At 43.6% G+C, this 20870-nt stretch overlaps 1 protein-coding gene across 3 annotated transcripts in view; it reads left to right on the plus strand.

Annotated features, from left to right (window-relative positions):
* Positions 1 to 20870, plus strand: part of COL26A1 (collagen type XXVI alpha 1 chain) — a 222162-nt gene that overhangs the window by 13559 nt on the left and 187733 nt on the right. The window lies entirely within an intron of this gene.

Consider the following 20870-nt stretch of genomic DNA (forward strand, 5'->3'; position numbering starts at 1 on the left):
CACTTCCTGCAATTTGAATGCTTCACTTAGCAACCTTAATCTTCTTTTAACTTAGTTGTTTTGTGTGGAATTGCCTGCTTTTTAAAAAAAACAAACAAACAAGCAAGCAAGCGAACTTGAATTCATTATCTGCTAACACAAAAAAGCAGCCTAAAACAATCAAAAAATGCAAAGGGGTTTGTTCCACCTTACAATAGCCCACTGCGTGAGGCAGGGATTCTCTGCTCCACTGCCCTACCTCAACCACTGGTGTCACCTGTTTTGGCTCCTTGTTTTTTCCCCTCCCCATCCAGTTTATCACATGAATAATCGGGAAATGTTTCAAACCCCCCCCCCCCCCCCGGCTTACTCTCTCCTTTCTCAAATGGCTGAACTGGGTTTGCTGCTTTTGTTTGTTTGTTTTGTTTTTTGTTTTTAAAATCACCATTGGCCAGAAACCAGGGCTGGAAAATTTCATCCCAAAAGATTGAAAGTTTGGAAGCCTATAATCTGAAAAGGCCTTTAATTGCAGCTCTTAGTGTGCCTTAACTGTAACTATCACAACACCCTCCAGCTATAGGGGCTGGATTTTATTTTATTCCCGTTTACACCAGGGTAAGGGAGTCCGCAGATGTCAAGCGTGATGTTGGTGTAAGTGAAAGGAGACTCGAGCCCCTAATATACAGTATAACTCTGAATCTGATCGCGTGGTAGAAGGGTTTTACTGGCATGAGTTTGGGACTGCTGTAGGTCAGCCCCTCTGAATGCATTTTTTTGTGGCACTGTAACCAACGCAGTATCCCAAGGATAAGAGCAGGACTACACTGTACACAGAAAGGTGAGAAGTGGGCTGCTGGTGGGGTACAATCACATATGCATCTAATTACTGACAAGTACAAAGGAAGTTGTCATGATTGCATTACAGTTAAATGGCTTTTTGATTATTGAGGTTTTTTCTCAGTGTGGATAAAAGCACCTTGAAAGGGCTAAATCTTTATTAAAATCACATTCGTAACTCAGTGGCTACTAGACCTCACTCCTTTACTTCATTCCAGGACCCCATTTTAATATTTGTGTGAGAAAGAGGTGCTACAAAAGAGATGGAGTCTCCTAGCCTTCCTCATTGGAGCAGACGCACGGCTGCAGAGGGTGTTGCTGGGATTAGTGCAGTAAAGCTGCTGCTGTTTGAAAGCATCCGTTCTTGCCACTAGAAATGGATTAACCGCAGTTACAGAAACAGCCGTCCCGTTCTTTACAGTAGCTCCCCTACTCTGAGTTCCACTGTAGAATGTGGCCCTTGGCTTGGTTCTAAACAATGACCGTTTTGTCAGAGGGCAAAACTCTGCTCTGTGATCCTACAACAGATTGCAACCCTGATACTCCTGTTTCCCTACACATGAAACTCCATAACAACACTTTGCTTTTTCCAAATTATTACTGTAGCACCGACAATCCCGTCTCCTGTACTAGGACCCCACTGTGCTGGACACTGCACAAGCACAGAATAAAAAGATGGTCCCTGCCTGCAATGATTATTAAGCTGAGTAGTAAATTGATACATAGATCTAGCTTCTCAAGGGTGGCTAGTGATTTTGGGTGCCCAATTTAAGAGCTTACAGGGACCTGATTGTTCAGAGGGGGTGTTAAGCTCTTTCTAACATTGGACCCTGTAAATTATCTGAAGTTGGGCACTGACGACACTAGTCACTTCTGGAAAATTTTAGGTAAAATTGACCGCTGACTAGAGCGGGAGACTGGGTGTCAGAACTGAGTTCCATTCCTGGCTCTGCAGCAGATTTACTGTGCTCTTTGGGCAAGTAAATTCTCTGCCTCAGTTTTCCCCGTCTGGAGAAAAGTGTTTCTCGTGACTTTTGCAGGGCTTAATTTATTTAACGTATGCAACCCACATCCACTCAGAGATGGTTTAGTCCACATATAGAGAGAGACTCAGCTTGCTACAGTCTTGGCGAGGAGAGCAGGCTTTTTTAGCTTGGCAGTAGAGGCTCATACTTTTAGATTCAAAAGTCAGGCAGGTTCAGTCCTTTCTGCTGATGGTCTACTCAGGGGTGCTGTATTTGTCTCCATGGTTTATTAATCTTATAGCAATGCAAAGTGCTGTAGTCATCACAGCAACTGGCAGGTCACGGAAGTGTCCCTTGCACTAGTTTGGGATCTGGCTATGTTTTGGGCTGTCTGCACTTTGTAAGCAGGGAGCATTATGACAAAGGTTCTTAATATTCATTTGAATTTACAATACATCCTTGCTGGAGATTCATAATTTTTCCCTCTTCGCTTGACTCATTGCAAGGATTGCACTCTAGGTCATGTCTTGTTTATGAACATGTGCTCAGCCTCCTCCTCTAATCAAGACCTTATGATACGTTGTAACTAGAGCCGGGTGAACTATGTGTAGCAAACAAAGTATTTGTCGAATGCAGCATTTTTTCTGGTTGTGAATTGTCCAGGAGCAGATCTCTGTGTCAATAGACTTGTTTACGGTTTGCTGTTGAACTGTTTTGACGTGACTCTTTGACATGGGCTTTTAATATTCACAAACTAAAATTCCAGCTGGTCTGATTAGACACATTGGTCACATGGTATATTTGTCAGCCCTGACTGGACCAGTGAGGGATCTGGCTAGCCCATGCAATGGGTGTCTGCTCCCTGGGCACTTCAGAAACCAGGGATGTGGGGTGGAGAAGGTGGATCTGGTACTCTGTGGCTTGACTGGCCATTCACCCTACGTGGGGGCATGGGTGGACACAGGTGCTGTAGATGCTGCTTGAGGCTTGGGAGGCACCATGGAACAACACTACTATACTCTACAAGCTGGAAGGAGAATTCCTCCCTCCCTTGGTCCATGAGGAATTCCACAATCTGCAGGTTGCGGTAGCATTTGGGCTTAATGGCAATGTAACCCGTGTGTGTGTGTCCATCCTTCAGTGCCTGACCCACAGAGGGTTATGGGTCTCTGTTACAGCTTTTACCTACCAAGCCTGGATCCCTAACTCAAGCTATGGAGACTCCATGGTTTTAGCTCTGGAGGTCCCTGGTTCAATCCCTGGAATTGGCCAAAATGGTGGCTATCCTACAACCATTGCATGTTGATGTGATTTTAAAGTAGATTGAAACAGTCAGGAAGCTCTCCCTGGCCTAAGCGAGGAAGAGGAGCTGTAGGGGAGCGCTGCTTACTCAAGCCAGGAAGAGGAGTTACTCTCTTTGCTTTTATCAGAAGAAAGAGCTGGGGGTCTACCTCCCCTTTCTGGCTATATGTAAAAGTGAGTGTGAATTCTACACAGATCAACACTCATGTTGCTCAATTTCTCTTTGGTAAGATGTGGCCCCACCTCTATCTTGGACTGTTGTGCCATCTGATACAAACCAAACACTGTACTGAGTGCTCAACTAGGGTGGCAATGTTTTAAAAGAGGCTGATCATCCAGAATGGTAGAATAAATGGGATTTAAAGCCATTTGTCTTCCTTAATTCCACGCTGTTTAGGAGAACTGGATTGTACACATGGACTCACTTTTTGACATGGAAACTAACCAGTAACTGGTTTCACCAAACTTCTGAAAATACATTCAGGATTTGGCAAATCAATCTGGTGTTTCAACTTAATTTTGCGTTCGTCTCTATTGCAACAGCTTAATTTAATGTCATGGTCAAAATGAAATAGATGATGGATCTTGCCTAAGGTCTTGCTGCCTTTTATTTTGAACCTGATACGCATGTCCTTAAAACTAACAAACACTTGGCTCCTATATGTACCTGAGTGATGCATTTTCCCTTCATTTTGCATCTAGCCTTATTTATTGAGTAACAAGATTAGGTGATGCTTATAAGCTCTCTAAAACTACACACGGGACAGATGCTGCATTTCTTTCAGCAGCATCCATCTTTAGCCAGGGCTTGTATGGACCTCAGACTGAGGGCTAATTGGACTCTAATTGCTATGCTAAATGCTGCTGGGTAAGTCACTACATAAAAAGGTGAAAGATCACTTGTTCGTCAATCAGCACATGATAAAGTGGATGGAATCCGTCTGGAGAATGGAGATGGACTTTGTTTTCAGTGTTTAATTTTCTGGCTCTGGTGCAACAGCCCAGAGCTTTCAGTAGACAATGCCACTAAATGTCTGCCATCTGGTGGGATAATTAGCTCCTTGAAGAGTGTGTGTGTGTGTGTGTGTGTGTGAATGCACAGTGGATGAGATATATGATTTGGCTGGTGCTATGAAAAACACCAGTGTATTAAGTGCTCATTAGAAGGCAGCAGGGTTCTCTGTACCACTTGTATTTGATCAAAGGGCAACAATTACAATGCTTCCTTACATATTTCAGTGGTACTTTGGAACACTTAAAGATCCTGGTGACATACAAGGTATTACCAGACTATTCTGCCAAAGCCTAGAAAAGGCACTGAATTACTGTGTGGTTAACGTTGTTTCTGATGGTGTTAGCAGTGGTGGGAACATTGTCCTATTTGGAAATCAAGCTTTCCAAATGATCGGGTCATCTCAAGTAGGTCACTGAATGCTGAGCATCAAGATTCTTCACCCCAAGCCCTGACTACTCAATGTGGAGGAGGAAACCTCACGAATGAAGTCTTGCAATGGGTTTTGCGTAGCAAAATGCCCTTTAATGTTGTTGCATGGGGACTAGAGGTTACTATTTTGGCCAGCGTTGTCTTTGTCCACAGTATGAACCTGTAAAAGGCTGCTCAGTATTTTACATTAACTCTGAGACCAACCCTTGTGTAATCTTTAAAGTAGATGTGATATTCTCTCCTTGGGATTTCTATTCTTGGAGCTAGAGTTTTCAAAGCTGAAATATATATAAATGGCTCTAACTAGCAGAAACTAGTGAGGTGCTGCTACTTATAAGGACCAAACAAATGGGGAGCCCCAATGCAAATGACTGAATTTTGTTCATTTTGTCAGTTTGTTTACTTACCCATGAGCTTGGGGGAAACAATGATTTTACTTTTGTTTCTTTCACTATTGGAGTGTAGTTTCTATTATTCAGAGGTACTTCATGACTAGGTTTGTGCATGCTGTAGTGTATCTTGTAAATGGAATGACATCAACCGCACAACAGAGCTCTGCAGTTTTAAATCTCTGCTAAGAAATGGGGGAGAGTCCAGTAGTTTTGTGACTTGCTGATAAGAAAAGCTCTGTGGCAGGACTCTTCAGTGTAACCTTTTCAAGAGGGTTGTGCTAAATGCAATAGCAAAGATTTTAAAATGGGGGCCTAAAGTTTGGTTCCTAGGTCCATATTTAGGCACTTAAATATGTGACCTGATTTTAGTGGGTTGTTTTATTTTAAAAAAATATATTTCATAAAACAATGCAGTCCCCTTCCAGGCAAAGTTCCACCATTGAACATGATCTCCTCCATTGGCATCAACAGGAGCCATAAGCCTTGCATCAGAAGGCAGAACCTGAGTCAGTGCTACACATTAGCCCGTGGGGCTACTTGTGTGAGGAAAGAGGCTGCAGGAATAGACCCTGTATCCTTAATGACTATCTATTAAGGCCTACAAATGCAAACCATGTGTTGTAGAGTACCAGGTGCCAGATCCTGATCTGAGGGAGGATATCTTACCAGAAACTAATTAAATTCCATTTTAGGATGTTTATATTCGGAGGATTGTGTGCATAGGTAACCGATTAGCAATTCCTATTTTCAGAGGTTCAGGAGATTGCTTTGCTTAGTCTTATTAGTGCTTTATTGGAGGAGGTGTATTTATAGGTTGGAGAGCAAGTTATTTCTATTTATAATATCAAATACTGCACAATACCGTTTAAATCTATATAGCCTGATTCTGATCTCAGTTGCGCTTGTGTTAAGTCAGGAGTAACTCCACTGAAATCAATAGCTACCCTGGTATAAAACTGGTGTGAGATAGAATTGGGCTCCTTGCATTTAGTTCCAACAGTTCTAGATCATGGATTTATAAAGCAGGAACAAACAGCCAAGTTCAGAGGCAAAAGTTGATTGTGTTCTTTAGAAACAAAAGTATATTTTAAACAAATACTTAAATGGTGTTTTGCCCTCCAGTTCTCGCCCTGCAGCTTTTATCAGTGACTCTCTAGAAAATCTGACCTTGAAATGAAAAGGGAAAATTTATATAAAGGAACAAACCAGTCCTGTGAATGTCCTGGAAATATGAAGACGGGAGACTAGTCTGCAAGTGAGTATCCAACTGTGCAAAAATGTTTAGGCTCAGGTTTTTCTTTTTTTAAATGGAGAGCTATCGGGTTTGCAAAAATGACATACTTGGTTGTAATTGTGCACGATTTCCATACTGCATGGATATCCAATGCCAAATTCCAGTCAGTCAACTTCAGCAAAGTTGAATTCCATGGATATTTTTGTGCTTTCTCCCCTTCCCCCTGCCCCCAAAGTGAATGCCGGAAACCACTGTCCCCTCATTGATTACAGCTCTCCCACATTACTGCAAAGTACTGGAATGCTTATAACAATAAGTCTTCAGGAAGAGGACTCTCGAAGTGAAAGCCACTGTCCGCTTTTGAGAACTTAAAGCCATGGAATAGCCCCCATCACTTTCATGATGATGGACCTGGCTCCGGCAGACAATTGATAGGCTTTGATTCAGTCATAACATGTCACTGGCAAGATGAGGGGAATCAGAAATCCTACAGATAAATAACAAGACCCTTCTGCCAGAGAAAACCATCCCCCCTCATGTCCTATATCTAATACTCCCCCCTCCCCCCCCAAAAAAACACAAACTACCTTAAAAAGAATGTTAAGGTTGCAAAATCAAGCACTGAAAATGTAGGAAATGCCAGATTAAGGTTGCCTGTGCAACCTTAATTCTGCCTTTTGTGTATGCATTATGATACAGTCTTTTTAATTACATGATCACATACTATTTTTTTCTGCATGCAGAACCCCTGCCTCATTCACTGCACAGAAGGGACAGCGCTTTGACAACCTCACTTCTGGCATTTCTTAACTTTTGAGTGCTTGACTTTTGCAACCTTAAGGTTCTTTAACATATTTATGTGTGTAATTTTCTAGGGCTTTTAAAAAAGCAAATTGAAAATAGAAATGCCAACAAGTGGCATCATATTGACACCTACATGGCTTATTAGCAGGGTCTAACCCTTCAGATGCACCACACAGACCTCTGGCACTTGAGCTAACACTGCACATGATAGCAGTAGTAGGTTGGCATCCTCTATATGGACCAACACTGAAAGGGGATGAGACACTTTGCCAGTGGGTTTCACAGATACTTGCTGACATCAGAGGAATGGTGAGACTTGGGAATCTTGGGTTCCATTCCAGGCTCTGGATGGGAGTGTGCTTCAGTGGGCAAAGTTCCAATCCTGTCTCTTTCTCACCCTTTGCTCTTTATCCCAGTCCCATTCGTTTCACTTAGCCCATCTAGTCTCTGCTCCCAGGCTTCTCATCCCAGTCCCAGTGTCCTTGCCTAGCCAATCCCAGTTTCTCCCATCTCCACAACCCAGCTCCTCATCAGATCTGTCTGCCCTCCATCTCATTTCCCCAGCTCCACTAGGTTCCAGTCCCAGGCTTTCCTCTGGTTTATCCTCAAATCTGTCTCCCCCACCTTTGTTTTCCATCCTGGCTCCCAGTCTCCTCCCCTAGGTCTGGTTCTCGTCTCTTGGGCAGTCTGTTCAGTCTGTTCACTGTTCTGAGGCAGTGTTGTCCTCCATGATGCTTTGACCCAATAGACTGGGCATTGAGAGCACAGGAGAGGCAAACTCCCTGCTCTAAGTTCTGGTGCCCAGACCTGGATGCAGTATGGCCTGGTGCAGCTGGGAGATTGAAATTGCAGGGAAATGTCCTGCTCATCCCCCTGCAGCCCTGAGCTCAAACATGCTATGTGCAGGTGGAATCTTCAGAAAACCGCTGCAAAGCTAAGCATGTCTGTGCTGAGCATGTGCAAACTTCTTGGGAAAAGCTGCTTTGACCAAATTTGGACAGACTTTCACAGGGAAGGCTCAAGCTATAGCTCTGAAACTAAAGCCACCCACCTGCCGAAGTTCAGGTCCCAACCTCAATGCATGGGGTGCTAGAGCTTCTCAATGAAAAGGTTGCCAGAATCTGTTAACGTGGGCAATACAATGTGTTTGTCCTTGGCCTTGTTTCTGTAACCGTTCCCTGAACTGTTTTGGCTGAAATTGTCCAAAAAGAGTTCAGCCTGAGGGAGAGAGACATCCAGCATGGGAAAATTTCAGCCCAAATGGTTAGCTTGGCAATGGTACAAGCAGGGAGGTGTAAGGCAACCATAATAATAAATGTGACCAGCTCTGCCTATAGATTGAGGCTTCCTGTGTCTACGTCTGAGCTACTTATGTGCTACTTTTGCTTATTATAACATCCAGAGCCTATTGAACCAAGGATAAGTTGTCTTCTGCCTTTACAGTAGAGCAGTTCTATTTTATCTATAGAATGGACTCCTACTTACACTCCCTCTGCCTCTCTGATTTGTTTTCAAAGCATTCATTCTGTGTTCCTTCGTGTCTAGCACAAGCCCCATGTGCCAGACACGATGGAGATCATTCTATATGCAGGTCACATGGAGCAGGAGCAGCTGCAGAATAAAGCTATTGTGGACACTGTTACCAGATCCTGGCCCACTTTTCGTTTAACTAGTTAAGCTGCAGAAGGAATTTAGAACCTGATTGGTCAAAACCTGTATCAAATACTCAATTCACACCATTTTTAAACAAAATCATAAATTTCTCTCTTCTGTATAGAAACACAGCAGTAACTTCTGTCCTCCAAGCGATACCTTCTGGTGGGATGAAGGAAGTCTGTACAGCTGTAAAAAGAAAAGGAGGACTTGTGGCACCTTAGAGACTAACCAATTTATTTGAGCATAAGCTTTTGTGAGCTACAGCTCACTTTGAGCTGTAGCTCACAAAAGCTTATGCTCAAATAAATTGGTTAGTCTCTAAGGTGCCACAAGTTCTCCTTTTCTTTTTGTGAATACAAACTAACATGGCTGCTACTCTGAAACCTGTACAGCTGTAGATGCCAAAGTCCAAACTTTGGTGGTGGTGGTGAATACCAAAATTTATGATTAAGGGAGATTAGATCCATTATTCTTAACATGGTTCTTATTCCCCCGGGGCTCAGTTCTAGCTTCACTGCGAAAGATTGTGCTGTTTCTAGGCTCTTGATTACTATAATAGAGTTTTTTTCCTCAACTGGGTAATTTCAATTATTTCAGGGGAGTAAGGTGCAACTTTGTGTCGTTTCTTAGGAATGTTAATGAGGCCAACCCTGGGAGTAACGGCATAGGAAAGTCAGCTGCCACATTACAAACCCAGCAAATCACCGTTCAGTACACTTGGCCTCAGTAGCAGCTGAAGAGTACAGTCAGTGTGGAGATGGAGTTAATTTTCATGGCTAAAGTAGAGGACTCCTCCTGGAGCAATGGCAGTTCTGACAACACACCAGGCGTGGTGTCAGGCCGGGGTGGGGCGGGGCGCGAAAGAGAGAGAGAATATATATATCTCATCACTCCTTTCCTCTCCAGATGGCTCCATTCCTTTACCTGGATAAATAATGCTGCACCTCTTCCAAAGGTTTCCTACAGCTCTCGAGGTGCCTGGGCAGCGATTGGCTGCTCTGAAGATCTTCTGCCACTTTTCCTTCCTCCAGGGCTAATATCCATGATGGTTAACAGCCTTTTTCTAGGCATAACCTCTTTTCTTCTGGGCATAAATAATAGCTATTCTCTCCCTGATCAGTTTTGACCTCCCTTGCCCACCGCAAATGCTAATGCCTAAAGATTAGTTTTTCCACCTTTACCTTCTGTAAAACAGTTTCATGGTTCTGGTACCCCCAAGGACGGAACTGGGTATTTTGCCTTTCTGGATTTCCAGTGCACCCTTCACAGTAGTTTCTAGGCATAGAGTTATGCGAGCTTGGTATGTCATTACGAACAGGACAGCATGTTGCAAGTCTTTACGAAGGTTAGGAAGTACAAACTAGCGGGTCGGCCACTGGGACTGGGGTGATCTGGGTTCAGTGCCTTGGCTCAGCCATGTACTTCCTGTGTGACCTCGGGCAAATCCCCAAATTTACTCAGTGCCTCGTCTGTAAAAATGGTGATCCTGTCTCCTTCCTCGCAGGAGTGAAGATACAATCCATAATGAGGTGAGGTGCTTGGATGTTGTGGTTGTGACGCTGGCAGACCAAGGTCCCAGGCTCACTCAATGCGTAGCTGGAAACCAGTCTTGCTTACCTGTGTCTTAACATTATCAGAATATTAGACATTAAGTTGATAAGAATGTGTTTAGTGTTTCATAAAGTGTGTGTGGGAGGCTGCATGTATAGTTCTCACTCAGCTATACCCAACATTCTAAAGCGAGAGCAAGCATTTGCATTGTAACCCTCTGTGACTACGTAACTCATGAAACAGGGAAAAAGCCTTGTGGAATGCAAATGATGGCCTCTAACAGGATTTAACATCTTTATTAAATGCAAATGAGCCGTTGTGCGAGATCAAGGATCAAAGCCTTTAAATGGATTCCTCCCCTGACTCCATGAAGGAGGGACCTGCGTGGAAACTTGCTATCAGCTTGCTTTCTGAGGGAACAAGATATAAAAATGCCTCACAAGGAAAAACGATCATCTCTTTGCTGTTTGAACTCTGAGCCAGAGCTCTAAACTAAAGCGAGACATCCCCTAGGGATATCCCTGGGTTTGCCCTCAAAGACATTTTGAATTGACAGGTCTTTACAACTCTGTTGCTCTTAGGATTTAGATTTGGAAGCTCATTTGTGTTATATCCTTGCTTGCTTTAACCTGTAAATAACTGACTGCTTTTTCTTAGTTAATAAGCCTTTTAATTAGTTTATTGCAGAATTGGCTACAGGTATTGTCTTTGACATCTAAGATAAAAATTGATCGGGGGTAAGTGACTGGTCTCTTTGGACTGGGAACAACCTGAATATTGTGTCAGGTTTCGGAGTAGCAGCTGTGTTAGTCTGTATCCGCAAAAAGAAAAGGAGTACTTGTGGCACCTTAGAAACTAACAAATTTATTTGATCACATGCATCCGATGAAGTGAGCTATAGCTCACAAAAGCTTATGCTCAAATCTGAATATTTTGTGTGTATGAGTGCCCATTTATTGCTAAGTCCAGCTTGCCTGGGTATCAGGATAGACTGGAGCCTGAGGGGACTGACTCCATGGCAAGATTGTTACAGTGCTTCAGAAGTTCACATTTGTTACTGGGTTGGTGAAGTCTAATTATAGAACACACCACCAATTTGGGGTGTCTGCCCTGTTTTTTGACGGTCTGCCTTGAGGCAGGCATTCACAGTCGCAAGCCACCCCAGATAGCATGACAGTGGTGATAAGGGCCAGGTACGTATCTACATGCTAGAGATGGACCTAAACAACCCCCCAGATCTGAGCATCCCTGAGCTTTGGACAAATTGGCACCCAGTTCTGAACTTTCCTTGAAATTGCTGAACTGTAACCCTGGATCTAGACACCTCTCAACTTTTGAGGGGGAAAGTTCTGCTCTGTCTTGGAAAACGTTTTAAAGAGGGAATCAAGCTCATCTGTATCCAGCTTGGAACCGTTCTTGCCAGTGGAGCACGTTGGACTCTGTTCAGTCAGGTGACAGCATTAAAGACTGCAATTCAGTCATAGCCACCTCAGGTAACTAGTTAATGATGGAGGGTCGGATGAACGGGTATGTCTGTGAATAAGAGGGGAATAGCGTGTGGCTATGTAGGATCAGGCTATGTGTGAAGAGAAATCCTGGGTGCCTGGCAGCCTTCAGATCTGAGATTTCTTGGCATGCACAGGAGCAGTTTCTGCTGCTAGTCTCGGGGATATATAAATAACTGACTCCTTCCAACTGTAGGCTTCGCAGTGCAATGTATGGATTGCTGCTCTGGCAAGGCAAGTAGGACGCTGTGCTATTTACAAAGAGAATAGGACATGGTTTACTTTCATTGAGTCAATCAGCATCTTTTTCCCACTAAAAGTCAGCGACCTTTGATTTTTATTGAAATTCCTTTCCAGTATTGCAGGGAAATTGATAGCGTCAGAGAAAAATGTTATGAGGAAACTCAGGAAAATCTCTCTACTTCTCAAAACACTCCTACTGTTTTCTGCACCCTAAATGTTGATCTGTGCTAAGTATAACATACAATCTGTTATCCTTATGAAAACAAAAAGATAATTCAGTGCAGTTGTTTACACAGCTTAAAAGCTATAGGGCAAACTACAAGCAACGAAATGCCAACTTTGTAGCAATCAACTTTTGTCCAAATTCGTGAGACAGGTGTTGGTAAAAACCATCCTTCTAGAACAGATACAATTCCAAGATCGTCTGCTGCTTTTCTCTGTCTCAGCCCAGGTCAGTCTAGCTGACTGATCACTAGTGCCCGGCTTCTTGTACTGTATGTGCTGCTTGTGGGTGGGTGGCACAGAAGTCATGTCCTCATCTCCTTTCAGTTGGCTCTGCACCAAGATAAATGGCCTAGCTTCAAGAACTGTTTGAAAGTGTGGTGCGTTGGACTAGTGTGAACTTGTTACGCTGTTTAAGGGTATTATCCAGTTGTCACTGGGGCTTGTCTACATTATCCAGTTTGCTGAGTACATGAGACAAGGTCCTGAGAACTGCGTACTGTAGACTTTTTTTTTTAAAGGGACATGGTACTATTTCAGTTTTCAGTTATGACATTGAACCATGGTCCCCCAGCGAAAAGGGGGACAAAGTAAGAATGTAACAGCTTTCATTTCCAAGCTGTAGCCTTTTGACTAAAACCGGAGGCTGGATTAAGCTCAGAGGCTGTTGAGCTCATATTGTTTCATAGACTAAACCAATCTAGATTTGCTGCTGTGAACAGGACTTCTTGTTTGCTTTAGCCATACGGCCTTTAGTTGTGCTTTTAAAATGGAAAAAGTTAAGTATTTGCAAATATTTATTCTAGGGCAGTGGGTTTAGAAAACTGTATATTTGCAAACCTCTGTGCTCTTTTTTGTATTGTTCATTTGTCTCTCTCCTATCTGTCTTCACTTCCTTCCCCCCAGTGAAATAGCTTTTTGGTTACTCCAAGCCAACACAATTAAACTAGCCGTTAATTTGCTGTTGAGAGCTGGGTATATGGCCTCTTTTGGAGGTTAGAATGTTTTAGACAGCTGCACTTGTGTTACCTCTGATTTCCCCTCCCTCTCTTGTCCCTTCTGTTCTCTCTTATTGCAGGATTGCCAGCTGTGCAGAAATTTTAGGAAGAAATATGACCCTAGAGACTCTTGCCTGAGGTTTTTCATCCAAATGGGGGTTCTAAAGAGATGGCTTTCCCAACTTGCTCTATGCCAAGGTCAAAAGCTTGCCCCCTTCCTGGTGTCTGGCTTTATTAATACAGAAATTGACAATAATGAAATGCAGCTCAAGTCTTCTGTCCAGGGTTGGCTGCTCTTTGAGTTCCTCCCTCAGGACTGCTCAGCCCACACCCTTGATAGTCAGTCAGCCTCTCTGTCATCTCCCTTATGTCCAGGTGGGGTAATGAGTCATCTGACTCAGAGACAGCAGAATCTATTTAACCCTTTCTGAGCATCTGCTAACAGGGTGGGTTAGGCAAAAGCCTCCAGCCTGTTAACACTGTCATAGTAGCAGTTGCTGAGACCCTCCTAACAGGTCTCTGCCCAAACAGGCTTGAACAGAGTTGAGTTTGCTACCCCTTGACATCCTGGAATGTTCGTAGCCCTCCCCCATCTTCCCACTCTACACCGTAAATCTCCTAAGTATCAGAGGGGTAGCCGTGATAGTCTGTATCCACAAAAACAATGAGGAGTCTGGTGGTACTTTAAAGATTGACAGATTTATTTGGGCATAAGCTTTTGTGGGTAAAAAAAACCTCCACTTCTTCAGATGCTTGGAGTGAAAAATACAGATACAGGCATAGATATACTGGCACACTCACAGGAGAGTAGGAGAACACTGCAATTTCCCTGGACATTCAGTAACAGATTTAAAAGTAGCCATCCTTCAACAAAAACCCCTTCAAAAAGAAACTGTAGAGCTACAATTCATTTGCAAACTTGACAGCATTAATTTGGGCTTGAATAGGGACTAGGAGTGGCTGGCTCACTACAAAAGCAATTTTCCCTCTCTTGGTATTGACACCCACTCATCAATTATTGGGAGTGGACCACATCCACCCTGACTGAATTGGCCTTGTCTACACTGGTTCTCCACTTCTCTTCATGTGCCAATATATTTATACCTGCATCTGTAATTTTCACTTCATGCATCTGAAGAAGTGGGCTTTTTACCACAAAAGTTTATGCTGAAATAAATCTGTTAGTCTTTAAGGTGCTCCTGGTTGTTTTTGTAAATCTCCAAGGATGTCTAATGGTGTCTACATGTTGTTTCTCAATCCTAGCTGACAACATTACTCTACTCTATAGCCCCAAGCTTGAGTTTTCTAAATCAGTGGCTCACAAACTACGGTCTGCAATGGTCCCACGGAAGCCTTCCTGGTGGTCTGCAGAATAGAACATTTTTCAAGAATTAAATTGCGGTGGGTGGAGAGTGTTTCTCATGAAGTGGCCTGCAGAATGGAAAAGCTGGAGAGCCACTTCTCTAAACTATTCAGTGGAGTGTAAATTCTGTAAGGCATTTGCTAAACATATCAACGATGGACACATTTAAGATCTAGCAGCTCCAACCTTAAAGGAGCTGTAATTTGAGTCATTACATTTACTTGGCTTGAGTCTCCTCCTTGCATAAGCAATAATTCGTTCTGTGTCATCCTGGACCTGTGCCTGTAATACTCCTAAACCTTTCTTTCTAGCATCTGTCCATAATGCAAAGGGTCATTTATAGTCTGTGTAAGCAAAGATGGGGTCTTTCATCACTTTTAGTCTGAGGCACTGCAGTGCCTGCTCGCACTCTGGGGACTGTTCCAGCTGAGATTTTATGGCTTTGAAAGGAGAAATCTCTCTGTGTCCGTGTCCCCTTTAGGTCTTAAAGTCATTGCACTCTAACAGCACATGGCCCCTAAATTCTAGCTGTTATAATTCTGGTAGGCCCGACAGTGATCTAGATAGGTTCTTGTTTTATTGTGACCCTCTTCTAGCCCACGGTAGAATACCCAGGGATAAATATTTTCTCTCTCTTTAACTGATACGTGTGAGCCCACATAGATCAACTTGCTTAATGGGAAAATAATTCTTAATAGAAAAGCTTTTCCAGGCCACAATCCATTGTGTAGTAAGTCATGGCAATTGGAATAGGATCACTTGCATTAAAAGCACAGACCTTTACCACTGGAGCTCAAGGACTCAGCCGATCAGCTGTAAGCAGTGTCAGGCTACTCTCCCTTATGTGGTGTGGTCACTAAAGGGGAACAAACACCCTTGCCCACATTTTCATGGGCACCAGTGACAATCCAAAGCCAAATTCCCATTGACCTGGGTAGATGCCAAGCCAGAAAATCTCCCCCGAAAGCGCGTGCACACACAATTTTCTCGTGTGTGTGTGTGTGTGTGTGTGTGTTGGGGGGGGGGGGAGAAACACTCTCATTGCAGCTGGTTTTGACTAATGCCCTGAATACAGACTAGGGCTCCGCACTGTATTCTTAAAGACACAGTGCATAGAAAACAGCTTACTTCACAATATGCATCTAGTAGCTTTTGATGGTGGCAATCCACCCATTGCCACCTCGCTGTGCTAAGTATTTTGGTTCCTAAAGTAAGGGGACGGTATTCATTAGAGGCACCCAAGATGCAGTGTTTGGCTACTCTACAGCCAGATCCAAAGGCAGAAAGCAATATTGGTTGGTCTTTAATCTCTTTTTAAAGACAGATGCAAATGGCTGCTGTTGCTTTTGGCACCAAAGAGCCCTAGTACCTCATTCTCTAGCATGTTTTGCATCCGTTTCCAGAGCCTGCATTTTTGTCCACCCATGTTGTGCCCTCTAGAACATCAAGATCCCATGATGTCATCTGATGGATTGGATTTCAGTCTCTGTGAAAACAACAGGAGTACTTGTGGCACCTTAGAGACTAACAAATTTATTAGAGCATAAGTTTTCGTGGGCTACAGCTCACTTCATCGGATGCATAGAATGGAACATATTGTAAGAAGATATATATACACACATACAGAGAAGGTGGAAGTTGCCATACAAACTGTAAGAGGCTAATTAATTAAGATGAGCTATTATCAGCAAGAGAAAAAACACTTTTGTAGTGATAATCAAGATGGCCCATTTAGACAGTTGACAAGAAGGTGTGAGGATACTTAACATGGGGAAATATGTTCAATATGTGTAATGACCCAGCCACTCCCAGTCTCTATTCAAGCCTAAGTTAATGGTATCTAGTTTGCATATTAATTCAAGCTCAGCAGTTTCTCGCTGGAGTCTGTTTTTGAAGCTTTTCTGTTGCAAGATTGCCACCCTTAAATCTGTTACTGAGTGGCCAGAGAGGTTGAAGTGTTCTCCTACCGGTTTTTGAATGTTATGATTCCTGATGTCAGATTTGTGTCCATTTAGTCTCTGTGAAGTCCATGAGCTTGTCTGGTGTGCTACAGAGAAACACTTTGTCTAGGCAAGTGAAAAAGAGACACAAAGGGAGTTGGATTTGTTTCTCCCAGAGTGAAACAGGCGTAAGTCCACTGAAGTCAGAGTTATAGTAGCCTAAAAGCAGTGGGGAGAATCAAACTCACTGTATTTTCCATTAAACACCTCTGCAGCATAACAGAAGCATTTTTCCCTTCCAGTCTGTTATCCCATGCCCGTTGAAATCAATAGAAGAAAGTTCAGAGGGAGCAGGCTGGGGGGCACATGTCTGCAGTTTATAACTATAGGGATATTGCCTATAATGGGGAGTAGTCAATTCAATGAACCTTTATTGGAAGGGCAAACTAGAAAAGTGTTCTCAAAGTGTAAAGAGAAGCCCTGAGCTATGGGAGGTATGTGATCTGCCCAGGATAAGGCTACATAGTGTGTGTTGGTTTGTTCCCTTGTGTCCGTTTGTCAGCAGTGTCCATTCTTGATCTGTTGCACGTTGCTGCATAGTGCAATGTCTCCTTTCTCCCAGGGCTAGGAGTGCCCTAGAACAGAGCCCACTCCTGCAGTCCTTAAGCAAATCCTCCCATTAAGGCTGAGAGCTGAAATGGCACTAACCACAGTATAATGTGTATTTTCTAGTCCAATCTGAAACCAACTCCTTTCTTCAGTCCTCTCCCCTCCCCATCTTTGTTACATTCTCCCTCTTTTTCTCCTTAATCTTAACTCATGGAAGCTGTTTACAGCCCATTAAAGGATCAAATATCTTCAGAGGATGATTTGAGCTTTCATTAACATTTTTCCATCTTGCAGCTCAATTCCCTATATAGGAAACCCTGACTTAAAGCATGATTCAGAGGGTAGCAATGACATTTGGATATTACGGAGTTTGGATCCAGAGCCCAGATACTAGTATTATGTATTTGTAGAAAGCAGGATGTCTATTATCCCCAGACGTTCACTGGAATTCATTTGGAACATCATCTTTGCAAGCTACATGCTTTGTATCTTTAAACATTACAGCCCAATGTGGTCAAAGCTGAGTTGCTCCTATAAATGAGATATGGCATATGAATAAATGACACAGCACTGATAATCTTGCTTGTTTTATGACCATGAAAATCTTCATCCTGTGATGTGGGATTGTACTGAATATGGCTATGCAAACCAGTATTAGCTCTTCATTTAAATCTTTAACATAGTTTCCTACTTAGCTTCTCCTGATTCCTTTTTCCAAGGTTGCCTGGCAAAAATCCCCCAAAGTGACAGCTGGAGTGGTGAAACCACTCTAGGCCTTTCCCACAGTGGAGTCCTGCAGTGTCAACTGTTTTCCAATGTCTAGAGAGAGGGCCCGGTGGCACGAGGTCACATTAATACCCATCTGAGTCAAACCATAAAAATAGGCCTGAAAAATACTGCAGAATACTAATAAACCTCTGAGAGAAACGGCTCTCCAATTCCCCTGCATCACTTACAAGCCTGGAAAATACTTGGGCTGTGACCATAACATGTTGTTGTAATGGGTTGGACCCCTTAAGCTGCCACCTGATGTGTTGGGATATCACTGAGCCCACCTGTTCTGCCAGCCAGGGCACCCTTTTTACCTGTCTTGCTGAGCCAGGCTATTAAGGCTCCTCCAGCACACACAGGCAAGGCCACTCCCAACTACAGAAGGACACAGATACTGAGATCAGCTCTGGGAAGCCTCTGCTTAAGAGACTTGCCCCAGAACTCAGCTGTCCACCTCCCTTAGAGTGCAGACCCAAAGGTATGTTATGAAATCTGCCTCCTCCCTCAATCTGGAGGGAAGGTATGCACGGCCTCTTACAACCCCCCAGTTATGCAAACAGAACAAAGCAGATTACTAAGCAAATAAAACAAAACACACATACTAAGCTTCAGAGTGGTAGCCATGTTAGTCTGTGTCAGCAAAAAGAACGAGGAGTACTTGTGGCACCTTAGAGACTAACAAATTTATTGGAGGCACCTTAGAGACTAACCTTAGAGACTAACCAAGGTGCCACAAGTACTCCTTTTCTTTTTGCGAATACAGACTAACACGGCTGTTACTCTGAAATTTATTTGAGCATAAGCTTTCATGGGCTAAAACTCACTTCATCGGATGCGTGCAGTGGAAAATACAGTAGGAAGATAGATATAGATATATATACACACAGACAACATGAAAAAATGGGGTTGCCATTTGAATGATCAGGATGGCCCATTTCCAACCGTTGACAAGAAGGTGAGAGTAACGGGGGCGGGGGGGGATATTACTTTGTGTAATGACCCATCCATTTCAGTCTTTATTCAAGCCTAATTTAATGGTGTCCAGTTTGCAAATTAAGCTTGTTTTACCAAAGAAATTGGTTACAAATAGTAATTTCTCATGCTAAATATTGTCACAGGTAGATTACAGAAAATCTTGAAAGGCAGCTGCATTGGCCTGCAGCTGGAGATTTCAGGTATTTCCACTCACAGACTGGACGCCTTCCCAGCCTGGGTTCAACCCTTCTCGCCTCAGTTCAGTTCTTGCTTCCAGATGTTTTTCACTGTCTCTTTGGGTGGGGAGGCAGAGGAAAACCACGATTATGTCACTCCCCTGCCTTCTTGTGTATGTGGAGAACCCTTTGTCTCCCAGTGGAAGAACACTGGCATTCCAGGGAGTGGGTCCAGTACCACGTGACTCAGACCCATGTCTCTGCAGGGCTATGGGAGCCATTGCTCGTAGGCTGTCTGGAGCATCCACAGGAAGACTCTTTCACAGTCCATTGTTTTTGCTAATGGGCCATTAGCCATGTCTGGCTTTTCCATTGTTGTACCTGAAGGGCTGGTTGGGGGTGACACCCAAAGTAACACATTTGAAATACAAATACATAGTCAATATTCCTAACTTAAGATACAGAAATGATACAGGCATACAAACTGTATAATCGCATTCAGTAAATCCTAATCTTTCCAACGATCTCTCACATCTTTCATAAAGTATATCTGTTATGTCATATTCATATCCTAAGCATATTTTCATAAAGAATATGGAGTGAAATGTCACAGTGGGCTCCCTTGAGGTGTGGGGAGGGTGACCAGATAGCAAGTGTGAAAAATCGGGACAGGGATGAGGATGGGGGGGAATACGTGCCTATATAAGACACAGCCCCGAATATCAGGACTTTCCCTATAAAATCGGGATATCTGGTCACCCTAAGACAGGGTGGCATGCTAGTCCAGAGTCAATGGGAGCAATGTTGGCAAGAAGAGCTATGTGGGTTTTGGATCGCTGCTGTTAGTGAGCTCCCATGGCTGCAGGTGAAGCAATGATAGCTGTTTGAAAGCCACTCCCTTCCTTCCCTGTTCCCGCAGCAGCTGCCAGCCCTGTTTGTAGCTGTGGGGTCAGTTAACTGATCCTCTGCTCTGATCCCGCAGCATTTGACGTAGCTGTTTGGATGCATTCATCCCAACCCCGTGGAGCTACAGGTGTGAGTCTCCCCCTCTCTTTGAAGATCATGGAGCCTCCTGGGGGGATGGGGGGAGGAGGATCAACAAAAGGAAATAAATTAGAAAGCAGAGAAGGGGAAAAGAACAGAAGCTGAAAAGGACAAAGGCAAGGCAGGCGAGAGTGGACAGAGAATGGGAACAGGGAAGACTAGGTTGGGGAAGGGGTGCACCTACCTGCACACGGGTAGGGCAATTCAAGCAAAAGGGTTGGGCACCCTTGTAATACCTACAGAATGAAGGATTGGCTATGCTGCGATGTCTTTACTTTGGTGTAGCTGTACAGGTGCGGATCCTGCAGTAGGGTTTGAAACCTGGATAAGCCATACTGGAAGAAGTCTCGCTTGACATCAGTGGAGCACATCTACTTTAAGTGTTTGCATCAGTACAACTATGTTGGTGTAGTGACCACACTGCAACCCTCGCAGGGTAAAACATCTGAAGGCACCATCATTCTTGTTCCTCAAAAGCTGATGGCCATGAACCAGAGGTTTTTGAAGGGCACCTGCTACCTTAAATACTGAGGCCCAGGATTCTTTTGTGGACATTGTGCCAGCAAAGCTCCCTCCTGTATTTCGAGCATGAAAGTTACCTTTGGGCTCAATTCAGAGGCCTCTCACTGCTCTCCCTGATTTTTGCACCCCAGTCAGGTAGGAATGCCAGGGCTTGTGTGCTGCCTCTGTTCCGATACAAGAGCGAAAATGTGGGCACAAGTTTGGCAAGTGTAGATTGTGCTCTCAAAACAGAGGCGGCCTGGCTGGATCTAAATGCCCCTTAAAGGAGGAGGAGGGAAAAAAAAAATCTCACTGAGTGGGGAACATGTGAATAACAATTATATTCACTAAGATTAAAA

The sequence above is a fragment of the Natator depressus genome, chromosome 17 (assembly GCF_965152275.1).
Source record: "Natator depressus isolate rNatDep1 chromosome 17, rNatDep2.hap1, whole genome shotgun sequence".
Taxonomy (NCBI): Eukaryota; Metazoa; Chordata; order Testudines; family Cheloniidae; genus Natator; species Natator depressus.